The following is a 13646-nucleotide window of genomic DNA, read 5'->3' as shown; positions in this document are numbered from 1 at the left end:
CTTTTGTGGGAGGCAGAGAATTCCACCCCCTGTGTCACCAATACCTGGCATAGAGCCTTTTATTCACAATGTTCTTCAAAATATAGATAGATAGACACACAGATAGACAGATAGATAGATATAGATAGAGAGAGATAAGGCAGATAAATACAGAATCTACGCTCACTGTACAGTGCATTCTAAGTGCATAAATGAAAGGGTACGAAAGCATGTGTGCAACAGAAAAAAAGAAAGAAACAGAAAGCAGACCCGACGCACATCCAAATGTCAGCCATCCATACCTCTGCAGAGTGTACTAAAAGACCCCCTCCAATACCCCCCCCCATTACATTCCTAAATTGCTTCTCTTCAACAGCCCTAAAAGCTCTATTAAGGCACATTAATGTAACCAAGCAATCAAATCTGTGCGGAGCGAAGGGAAGCATGTGATAATTTGTGGCATCTTTTTAGATCATATCAGGACTGAGAAGGGAAAAATTCAAACTATTTACTCCTTTAATTACCCTTAACAAAACTCAAGCACACTGTCCACTAGATACTCAGAATGGATTCGGCAATTCTGCAAAAAGGACAGATCATTTGAATTCATTACAGCGTACCCAGACATAATAAGCTTGTCATTATTTTCTGGTATTAAAAAAAAAAGGATTTTTTTTTCTTTTCAACAATATTAATGGAAAGCCAGCTGAAGATGCAGAACTCTGCATAAAAGGAAATGCATTTTTAGATAAGATGCACCATTAAAATATGCACCTTTCATTTGTGACAGACTACATATTGTCTGTTTGTGGCTGCCAATAATTCATTTTGTATTTGGCTTTGGAAACAGAGAAATCGTGGTTTCTTTAAATGCATGGGATGTTCAAAAATATTATGAATGACAAGGTAGATAATTAAACGTGTTGTAACATGCTAATATTATACATCCACAGGCTGTCTTTGTTTTGTTATCAAATGGTAAGCTTCTCCAAGTTGGCCTTCTTCATATAATCAACACCATCAACAGAGACAACAAATAGTGCAATTGATCTTAGAAATTAAATTAGTTCTGTTACCTAAGTAGAAAACAGTTTTTAAGCATCTCCCAGTAAATGGCTTATGAAGAAACATTTTGCATGTGTTTGAAACCTAGACAACAGCAGCATACTTATTAATGATCTTTCATTATTATTTTTCATGGCATCTTTGTACATGTTTTATGTTCAATTCCATTAAAATGTTTTCAGTTTTCATGTTTCCCCCCATTAAAGTTATTATGTGTTTTTAACACAAAAGAAGTGTAATATTCTTCAAACCAGCTGTCTTAAAAAGTGATTAAAGGATTCATTTGACTTTTTAAACATGCTTTAAAAAATGCTTTACATATTTCACTATGTAGGCATTTTATGATCAAGAGTCATTCATGCTTTTCAAACATTAATAGAAAAAGATGTACTTATTTATCTCCTCTGGAGGTTTACCTACATACCTAAGCTGCTATTTAAATACAGTAGACAAGCCAATATCATATATATATAATAATATATATATGTATATTTTTTTCTTTTGTAAAATGGGATTCACAATAAAATTATCTACAGTTTACTTGTTATGTATCCATCTTTCTATACTTTACAGTGAATCGTGTGGGTAGACATATATAGACCAAAGTCCCGAGTTTAATTTAATCAAATAGTGTTGTAACTATTCCTCAAAAAGGAATATTCTGCAAAATGGGAAAGAACAGTTCAAACATACAAAAGCAATAATACAGGAATACATTAGAAACTTCTTAACATATAGGTAATTTGACTAAATTCGTATTTAATAGCATATCTTAGTTGAAAGAGATTCTACCTCAAACCAGCAGGTAAGAGAAGTCTGTAAACAGTTAGTTTAGCTTACTAACAAACAAGAGCATTGACCAGATGCTTTTTTCCTAAACTTTGACAAAAAAGGTAAAACATATTTTTCAAAATCTGAATGTGGCATCTGAATGTTAAACCTCATATATATTTTCTGTGATAAAATAACACCACTGGCATCTTACACTTTTTTTATATAATGCCCATTACTTTTTAGATGTGGACAGTAAGTCTCCCTTACGTCGCATGCAGATTTAGCCTCCTCCTGCCAACGCATTGCAAAAGTTGGCGAATGTGGAAATTCAGAGACGCTGCAGATATTCATGGAAACTGATATGGCAGAAGACACCCGGGTGTGGAGTTCTGACAGTAACACACAGAGAACATGTGCTGGCCCCGAGGCCAGAGAACACTTTTCTTTTTTTCCTTCCTGTCTCTCTCACTTTATTACATTAGCCACAGACAACAGTACTACAGTTTGAGCCCTGAAACTGAAGTTCACAGGTCACTCTTGACAAATGTCCCGTGTCTAGCCAAACAAGACACTGACCCCCATCCCCCATCCCAATCCCACCATTGCCAGCTTCCCTTCTGCCCAACAAGACCCCAGAGAGAGCTTCAGGCGGTCGGCTGCAGGTAAGGCTCTTTGGAACAACTTCTAAACAGATTACTGACACAAGGAGGAAGGGAGAGAGAACTGAATTAAATTAACCCTTTCCAACAGATGGATCTGGAAAGGTATATCAGAGCCGAGGGGAGAGAGAGAGAGTGGGAGCCCGAGTGAGGGAGAGCATGTTAAATAATAAAAGCTTCAGGGGATTAAAGGTTATAACCCACTGAAAAGGCTATATCGGGTTGTATCGGGTTATCTGTAGTGGTCACTCTTAATAGCCTTTCACACATGCCACGTTTGATCTCTTTCTCTCACTGAGAAACTGAGCTAATCAATAGTGTGAGTGGATCAGTGCTATGAGGTTACTGTACTGCCAGCAGCTAACCCAGATCAGCAAGCTCGCTAATTGAGGTTTGTCATTTCACCAGGTCAGCCTGGAAATGCTGTCCATCTATCAACCTTTCTGAGTCCAAGTGCAATCTCTATATGATACTCCTCCTATGTCTTTATATAGGTCACCAGTGTGTCTGGGAGAAGGTCCTGTCAACCCAAGGGCATGCTGAAATGGGCTCGTTATGATCTCTGCCTTTTGTATCCATTTGTTGTTCTCGCTAATTGTGAGAACACCTTATGCGCAGCAAGAGTTTGTTGCATTCGGATAGAGAACAATAACAGGAAATGCTCACTGTATAGGACATCATTCAGAGGCAAGTTTATTCTGATTGCTGCATCTTATCTATCTATCTATCTATCTATCTATCTATCTATCTATCTATCTATCTATCTATCTATCTATCTATCTATCTATCTATCTATCTGTCAGATAGTAACAATGTTCCTGCTCTTGTTGTTGTCTTTCACTCCTTTTAAACCAACATTTTAATTTATTTCACAATTTACTATGTCTCAGAGGATAATGAGAAGAGACGCATACATACATAGAGTTTAATGCCAGAAAACTGGGCGCTGCCCTTGGCTACCATTTTAGAACCTTGTTGAAATAAAATTGAGATTTTGCCAGTCATTAATCTATTTTTTCCTAATAAGCCTGTTCCCTAATCTACAGTGATCACTTTAATTTTAGTGTGTGGGGACAGGACAAACAGGACACTCAGATCAGCTGTTTGACTTTGCAGAACAGCTGATCAGTGTTTCTGCAAGTTAGAACATTTTTTGTTTTATTTCTTATGAAGTGTCAATTCAGCCCTTATTTGTTGAAATGTTTTTTTTTAAATCATATATATCTTAATTATTTATTTTTACATAATTTTCACTAGAATACACATTATTCTAATCCATTGATTCTGAAGGTAGGAATTTGCTCAACAGAAAAGGTTTTTGATTATTGTGGTTAACTGTAGTGATATAGCATAAACTGGAAAGGTATAAACTTACAAAAGTGTGTGCGTGTTACATGGTGAAACTCTTATCTGAGGACATGGTGAATATCTGCAAAACAATAAAGGGCTTTCTTGTGGCTTTTTAATTATACTTCAACTCAGCAGAAAGTCAGGAAATAAAATGCTTGTAGATTTTCTCCCTGCAGTTAAGCTAAAAATATTTCTTGATGAGAAAAATAACAACAATAGAGTGCTTAGATTCTTAATTTAAAACCTTCTATTTTTTCATGTAATGATTTTCTTGCAGTCTGACAAAATCATACCTCCCTTTAGACATCTTTTCTCTTGCCAATCAACACTTTTATCATGAACATTTGACCTGCCTTGTTGACCCCCTTGGCTTTGTACTCGCAAGTCTTCCTACACATCAAATGATCTGGTTTTCCATTGTGTTTTTTCTTTTCTTTAATGGCTCATATTCAGCTTTGATCTATTTGTCATTACAACAGAAAACAACATACCAAACTTTCCGCCATTTCCAGATTATAACTGTACAGTATGCTTTACCTGAGTATTCCGTTTTGCGATAAACGTAGTATATTTTACACACTTGTATACTTGCATTAAGTATCATATAACATTCATGGAAGACTAAAAGACACAACGATATCTAGTTAGGCCTAGTCACGTGGCATAACTATATTTTTTATGTAAGTACTGAACACAATTAGCTTTCCATTTAATCTTAACCATAATCTTTCAACTCTTTTTTTAATATCCCACCTAATAGAGTAATCCAAAAGGTTAAGCTTTTTTTTTTTTTTTTAATTAAGTGTACAAAAAAATTCAATATTTCATGGTAACCCTGGCCAAGGCAGGCAGAAGGTTGAATCAAAAATCTTGAGGAGGACTAAATCGACTTTAACCTCATTAATCACCTGCAGAACACCCAGGCGTGAGGTGCATCAGTACCACAGAAATTATCTTAAAAAGTTGTTGATGTGTACAACTAATTTAAAGGACATGCAAATCCGAAGGGCCACTGGGTTGTCCATTTTCACGGACAGCAACAGGTGGTCTTAACAGCACACCATTCTGTAGCATTTGTATTGCAGAGGATTGCGCAAGGTTAAGACAAGTACAGTACATACACCGTTCAGTGAGAAAACCACAAGACACGGGGAACACACATTTTCTGGGCCAGTGCAGTGCGGCAGACACAGGGCTTGAGTTGGACTTCCTCTTTTTCAGTCGGGCCAGGTGTCTCTGACCTCTTCCACATTAAACAGGAAGAGAATATTTTAAATTGACACTGCAGTGTCAAACAAATTTAATTCCTTAATTACTATGCATCTTTTTTTATCCCAGCCTGTGAGTATGCAAGTAGTCAGCAAATCCTGACTGAAAGTAACTGTCCAATCATTTTGTCTGTACTGCATGAACGACTTACCTTGCCAAAAACATTGTCAGTACGTGCCTCCCCAAAAAACAAAGCCCCGTGTAACCAACATTATGTTACAGTAGTAGTTATTTTTTTTCCTTTTCCTTTTTCCCGGCTAATTGAAACTCTTCGTATGAGGAGGTACTAAGGATACCTTGATCACATCAGTGTGGACACCCCCGGCGCATACTTCAGAATGGCCAACCCTGACACAAAACTGTGGGTCAGACAAGAGGCTGCTTATTTCTTGTTCTCTGGTTAACACGTTTTTTTCCATTTGCATTCACAGTGCTCTGTGACGTCTGAGAGCGAGCGCGAGTGAGAGAGGAGTGTGTGCGTCTGTGTGAGAGAGGAAATCTAATACAGCGCCATCATGTTCAAAGCAAAACCTTGTCAAATAGTGCACACAGTAGGCAAGGCAGTGTAATAGTACTTTACTGATTCGACCGCACATTGATATCATATAATCCAGTGGGCCTGCCTCTAGTATCATATTTATTTAACCCGCTGAGGGGACAGAGCTGAGGGACAGTGTTCCCGCTGCTAGGAGCAGACACATTACACACTACCCCAGGTATCCTTATTGATCACTCCCACCCTGCAGGCTGCGGACCGTAATTTAACTCAGCAGGTTCTAGAGTTAATACTAGAATTCAAACATTGCTATCTGCACTTCAAGAAACTGAAAACAATTGGCACTTTAAAAAGTGCAGCGACTTCTATAATGGAAAACGAAAGGGAGGTCGTTCCATTTCCCAGCCCTGGCTTTCCCTGCCCAACCTGTAAATACCGTCAATAATACAAAATAAATAAAGCAACTAACATTTTATCCTGCCTTTCAAGACAGAATAACAAGAAGAGAAAAAGCAAGAACAACAGCTAAAAAAGATAAGAGACCAGCCTGCTTAAAGTAATTTTTAAGTACCGATTGTGAGAACAAACGTAGATCACATTAATGAATCCCTCGGTTGGAAGATGTGTGTCAAAAAGTCTCCCCTGCTGACAGTTGTTTAAGTAAGGCTTTAATTTCTTGGTGGGACATCATAAGGTTTGGACCACCAAATTATGATGCTTTACGGTGAGTATACAGATCACAGAAAGCAAATTTTGAACATAGTGTGATGGTGTTCCTTTTCTTTTCTTATTTTAAAGACTAAATAAATAATCCAAAACACCTTAAACACCTATCAAATGTCTAAATACAGTCCTGCACTGCAGAAGGGGACAACTTATTACTATGATTGTTCAACTTAAATGCTAGCCTGCCTTGTACCGCTCTGTGATGTCATGCTTATGCATCTTATTTACACATAGAGTCTGATGTGTCCTTCAGGCTATCTTTCCTTTTTTTAATTTTTTTTTTTTTTTATTTGATGACCAAATCATTTGCAAGGCTCCAGGAGGTGCATCTCTGTGACTTGAAAAACATAGCTATCAGGATATGTACACAAGACCCAGCAGAGGAATGGCATATTGGCATAACCAATATTTACCCGTGACTCGGCATGGGGACTGGGTGCAAAGTGGTACCAAGGTGAGAAAGAGGCCACACGGTGTAGCTGATTTATAGATCAGTACAGTCACCAGGGCTGACACTGTTAGACGGTGGTCGATAATGTCAGCTGTTCCTCTGTCTCAATCGCTGGAAGGAATAGGTAATGCTGTTTAATACTTCCCACAGCTCTGAACACTTCAGGGACAATCTTCGATGCAAACAGAAAGACCTGCTTTGTTGTATTTAAACTGATTTTCATGAATATTTATATTTTAAAACAAGTATACAGATACATATAGTGCGATATATAGCACTATCACACCTTTCTGATATGCTTAATGTGGAATGCTTGCATTGGGGTAGAGAGATATAGATATAAGCAGATATAAATAGAGATACAAGCCAGATTACTGAAAGCTCTGAAGCAGTACAGGCAAATCGAAAGACAGGTATTTTAAGTCCTAACTGGCTGCTGCAATTCCTTGATAGGTGGCCAACACACTGTCATTCCTCCAAACGCACAGTCTCTAGTGCAGCAATAGAAGTCCATCTTTCTGGCCTCTGATTTGCAGTTCACGTTCCAAATTCACATCCAAAGGCATTGATGGTAGGACTCTGAATGGGCTAGGAGATATCTGCAAAGCTACTAGACCTTGATCCAGTGTATTATGCTTGCAGCTCAGAAGTGATTGTGCTGGTAAGTGTACAGGTCTAAACCATAAAGTTCCATCAACACTGGTGGTCAACTCACGTCCAGGATATCAACACATTTACTGTCAGCCATAGTGCCCTTAAAAGGTGAGCAAAAGTGTCTGCAGCAATCCATTACCGGCGTCGCATTACTATTGGTCATATAGTGTATTTAAGTATAACCTCAGCTCATTAAAAGGTTAGATAAGCCAGTTCATCTGTACATTAAATATAGCCAATGCTTTTTAGTGTTCCCATAAAGATGCATTGATCATAAACAGAATACAGGAACTCAAATATTCCTATAATCTGCATCACTTATCCACTTTCCACTTCACAACAAACTTAAATAGAAACTCAGGAAGATTATTTTTTCCATATTCATAAACTTGTATTGGTTCCACAATTATGCCTTACAAAGAAAACATCTCTGCTGCTACTTCTTATTCTATTAGCGTGGTGAGGGGTCTTAATATGACAAAGCTGGGGCCCTCCTGCAGCACATTTGCAAAATGAGGACACATGCAGTGTAATGCAGGTCAAGCTCACATTCTTAGTCTAAATATAAATGCAAATGACAGCAATTAGAATCAAGGTAACAGAACACAATATTTTAAAACAAAAACTAGATCAAAAATGATATAAGGCAATGAGAAAAATAATTATGGTTTTCCTCTAAGAAGCGTGTTTATATTGTATAGTCCACTGGTAATCACTGACACAAACCACCAGCCTGCTTTCAAGTCAGGAAAAAAAAAGGAAGTGTCCAAAACTGCACTTTTGAATACTGTTCTCAAAAATCACACAACAAGGTTACACCAAGACAAGAGAAGATGTCAAGTCTCACTGACATGCACCAAGAGCAGGCTCATTGGGTGAGGGCCGTCTTTGGCCCTTGAGGTACTGCCCACCTTCATATGAAATAAGGAAACGTAAATGTAGCAAAGTCTGACGGCCTACTGCTGAACTTGTAAGTTCATTGGAGGTCAACAAGAGGCAGAAGACCCCAAAGTGCTGGACCTCAATCTAACAGGCTGTATCACAGACAAGGAAAAGCCCCCCATGCAGACATGCTCTTTTTCAGTTGGATCGAAATCAGGAAGATTCTGTTTATAGTACATTGGTTGACTGAATCAGTAAACGTCTCTTTTAAAAAGTTCTCCTTAGTTGAGAAACAGGCTTTGGCTGGATCCCACCATTATTATTTAAACTGTATATTTAGTGTTTCGCTTATCACTTCCCACAAACTGACCTGCTGATACGGCACAACTGCAGAAGGCGCGTTCTTTGAAAAGGTGTCTCCTGGGTAAAGCTTTCTTTTCTACTGTAAGACCAGCACTGTTCTACCTTCTCACAGGCCTCCTATCAGGAGTGAGATAAAGACACAAGAGACAGACCACAATCAGCACTTCAGCACAGTTTAAAGAGTATCTAAGGTGCATAGAGGGAGCTCTGTTCATGTTTGCTCTCTGGCACCACCATTTGCTTTTGTATATTATAATTGAGAGTAATGTGTTGGAAAGATAGGGAGGGCGCGAGTCAAAAAACAGTCAAGGTCATGTAGGATAAACCCTGACACAACCAGTCACCCCATTTAGGGAGGGAAGAGGAGGGGGCATGGAGGAGGGAAAGAAAACCAAGCAAATAATTTAGATGAATTTATGCAAATATTTAATATGTAGCAGTACAGCTTGAACATATAAACAATTGCCATTGTGTGCTAGCGAGGACAGAGGATTCATTATACGTGAGCTGATAATGATGTCTGTGCATGAATGACATTCCACATAACATTGCTGCCAGAAATCATTTCACTTTTAAGAGCACTAACAAGCTACCTTATTTATTTATTTCTCCCAGAATCAAGTAGTACTAGGTAATAGAAAAACTGGACAAATATACAGTGACTAGGGTCTAGACCAAATCAAAACTTTGACCTACCCACGAATCACAAAATACAAAGTACCCTATCGCAGATTTATTTATTGTCAGAAGTCACTTTCTAATATTTGTAAGTCAAAACGCGATAGGGCACAACTTTGTGGTTTGTGGTTTGCAGGTAGGTCAAAATTTTGATTTGGTCTAGCCCTGAGTCTACAGTGCAGTTCAGTAAAACAGCAAATGTGTGCACCTCTCTGATGGTATTGCGGATTTTAAAGCTTTCATATTAGGTGTTTCAAAAGAACTGTTCTGTGAAAGCACTACTCAAATAAAGAAACAGGTCTTATTTTCACCTAGTAACCTGAACTCACTTTAAACAAACAGGAACTTGTTTCTTCTTGATCATATTAGTAGCAGTAATGTTGAATAATTTAAAGTAACTTTAGAAGCTTCAAAGACAAATAACCCTAGTTTAAAGTTGTCATCTAGTTATTTCATGCACGAATCTAAGTGTATTTATTTAATCTTCAAGTTGTTTGTGGAACTAGGGTATATTATAGCCATTACAAGAAACTCCCCTGGTGTTCTACTGTATGTTTTTCTTAACAATTGTCAGGAAGATGACCTCATGATTTGGGTAATTTTCATTCCAGTGATAACATGACAAACATAATGGGCTATAGAGCAAATTAGAGATTTACAACCAACTAATTCAGAATGGAATATATTATTTTACAATTATGCTACATGTAAAATTGATTGCACACAGTAATGTCTCCCACTGGTCCCTAAAGTAATATTGTCAATTGAAAAATGTTTAACATCAGGAGAGAAAAAGTTTGACTTGATTAGAATGATGATACGATATCTGGAGAGAAAGTCAAACAAACAGAGAGAGAGAAAAAAGCTGTAATTATGACTAAGGCAGGGCAAGTGTTTATTTTCGCACGTGCCACTTCCATGCATGCCAAACTGTGTGTTTGTGTTTGTATGCTGATGGTAACCATTATGGGCTCAACAAACTTACAAAAAAATAACAATGAACGGAAGGAGAATAATAATCTACAGATTTGCATGACATTGCCAAAGCATTCTTAAGGAAAATGCAACACACATTACGATGATGTAATGTTTCAGTGGGACATACTTCAACAGAGAAAGACCTGCGAATCTGCTCCTCTTGTTTAGTCTTTCCTTCCAATGAAGATCTAGTGTGGATGTGTGTCAAACTTAAGTTTCATTTAGAAAAACAACCCCCTAACCCACCAGTGCGCTATGTGAGGGTACTGCATGCGTATAAGAACAGATTTAAATTGTACTTTCACATCCCACATTTATGTTCCAAACTTTCACCATTTGACCCTACACATTTGACTGTATAATATTCTATATTTCAATTGACTGCTTTACAATAAAACACTCTGACCAACCTCTTACTTTGTCTGGGAGCTCAACATTTTTCAAAAATATTGCCATAACTATCATATTCAATGATCATCATGGTTGAGTGACAGTTTACTTATTACAGCTTTTCAGCTACAACTCTCCCTATCGTTACATCTTCTCCATGATTTCTCTTGACTTTCCTTTCCTTTCCTTGGTCTTCGGTCACTATCGGTCTGTCTATGCTTGATTTGTTTGCATAGCTACCAGTTTACTGGATTTGTACTACAATAAGTACAACTGACTTCTTACACAGAAAACCTCTGCTTGAGAAGGTTACACATGGATACTGGTTTATTTTATTCAATGTCTTTTCTTGGAACAATGATAACTTGCATTTTGGAACCCACTGCACTACAAATCCTTTTGACTCCAACATTTTCTTTTCAAATGGATAATAACATTTTCCCTAAGCCAGAAGAAAAGCCAGAGACTGATGTTTATGGAAAAATCACGTGGTGGCCTTTATCCAAGAGTGTACTGAAAAAGACTGAGTGTAACATTTGCACATATACATTTATCCTCCATGCATAATATTAATATCATATTCAGAAATACTATACATCAGTTTCAAGAGCTTTCAACCTCTACTTTTCCTTGCAAATTCCAAATCAACAGGAATGAAACATCAAGTTTTCTTCAACCAAAGCCAATGCAACCCAATATTTCTCACAGAAATAAATCAGAAGTGAAACAGTTTATCTTTTCACCATCTGGGTAATATATGAAAGGTGTGTACTGTTTAATCCTCTCTTTTTCATTAATCAAGCAAGGTAGATAAACAAAAGGTTACGGAACATTTCACATGGCGGTGCTTTGTGCTTTACCAACAAATTCAGGCTCCGATCAAACTTAGAGGTTTGAAATGAAACGATTTTGAAGTTAGACCAGCCCCACTATCAATGTTGGTTTACTAAAAGCTGAAATGAGCATCAGTGGGGATTAATATGCATTAATTAAATTGACTGTGTTTCCTTTAATGAGGAGAAAAGGATTTGATGTTAATGCTGGTGATCTTATGAAGGCTTCAATCCACTTAATTAACTGTATTTTCTCAACAAACTAAAATAATCTAAGGAAAAAAAAAAAAAAGATATTTTATTACCAGTAGTTATAACTATAAACCTAAGAGTCGATAGTAATTAAAATAATATGTTTTTAAAAAGAGCAGTCAAGTAATTAAAGGGACATTTCTTTGCTAAGTAACCATTTGCATTCCCTTTCAAGCTTCCATCAAAATGAACCCTGTTTGCTTTTTGTTTTTTTTAATTTCAGCTGTGAATGATTGCAAAATGGTAATGTGCACAAAGTTAATTATTGACCATTTTGTCCACTGGAAAAATACGGCTGCAACATTTTATGGACACAAATCGGTTTAAAATGTATCCACCCTTTTTAAAGTTCCTATTGTTCAAAAAATTGAGTAGATGTCACCCCTATTAAAAAATGTGCCACTTTAATGTCACCATAAAAGGCAAAACGTCCTTCTAATATCTTGTCTTCTTAGCCAAATTATTATGAAGCAGCAAATAAAGTCTCACTATTCAATATTTTAAAGGTCTGGTTGTCATTAACACAAATATACCCCCCCTTGACATGATGATTACATTTTAAAAAGGCAGAGTATTTCAAGGAAAACTTTCCTTAGACATTTTATCAATTTTCAATCTCTTCAGGATTTGTAAACAGTGTGTGTGTCTGTGCGTGTTTTAATTTACATAAAAAATATGATCTATTAATAATAAAATATTGGTTAACTGTTTTGCATTTGTTGTTCTATGCATTAAGATTTGAGCTCTATTTCCTTTCCTCGGATGTCAATTAATAATATTATACTGTTCGATTGTAGACACCAAACTTTATTTATTTATTATTTATGTATCATTTCATATTTCATTCACATGCTTAAGTCTCTCGCTGGTCCACATAAATTGGTCCATTAGCTGTCACTACGGTGCGCCTCATTGCTCCACATCTTTACACAGCATCCTGCCTGCTTATGCATTCATATTGAACACCACAAGCTGTAAAATCCCTTCTTTGCACTATTATATTTCTTTCTCTCATTTTAAATAAATTCTGCAGACCTTTTACAAAATTAGCATTTACTTTAAGCCACTATTTAAACCCAGGCATAATAATGTAATGCATAGCACAGCGCTAAGGTATCAGTTAGGCATCCATATAAATAAAACAAATAATATTGGCATCAATCACATTTTTATGATGCATGTATTAATAAACCTGTGCAAAAGTCCTCTTTTTTTTATATATTTTTGTTCTACAGAAACCTCACCCTTATTATAATGTGTCCTGATTGCAAGTGGTACAATTTAATTTAGTACCAGTTACCTTACCAACATTAAATAGCACTGACAAACAGCGAACACAGTAAGTGTTATTCAGATTGACGGAGAGGACACCAAGTCTAATAAGTGTGGGCTTCTGCTATCACTCTGTGTCTCTCTGTCTGCACATCTTTGAAACATAAGGACTTTAAATGCTTTCTGAAATCCTGACCAACCTCTAACAGCAGAAAGACACTTGTGTTACAGAAACACGGCGAGCAGTCAATGGTGTATATGCTGAGCTTTTATTGATTTTGATCTCAGCTGCCTCGCCCTAAAAGCTTTAAACCTGGAATACAAGACTAAACGGCTTCTGTGGTGTAACAATTGTGGTGGGACATCGGCAGCTGTTCTTTCTAAATCGATCCAGATGTGCAACAGGTGGCCTGCCACTTTTTGACTGCATTTATTTTATTAAAAAAATGGACCTTTCAACATCCACTCAAACATGATGATTATTATTATTAATAATAATTTTGAACACACCTTTATCCAAAAGTACCTATATATATTGTACTATATGTACATGACACTAGTGCATTTGTATGGAT

The sequence above is a fragment of the Amia ocellicauda genome, chromosome 4 (genome assembly GCF_036373705.1).
Source record: "Amia ocellicauda isolate fAmiCal2 chromosome 4, fAmiCal2.hap1, whole genome shotgun sequence".
NCBI lineage: Eukaryota > Metazoa > Chordata > Actinopteri > Amiiformes > Amiidae > Amia > Amia ocellicauda.
This window is presented reverse-complemented; position numbering follows the sequence as displayed.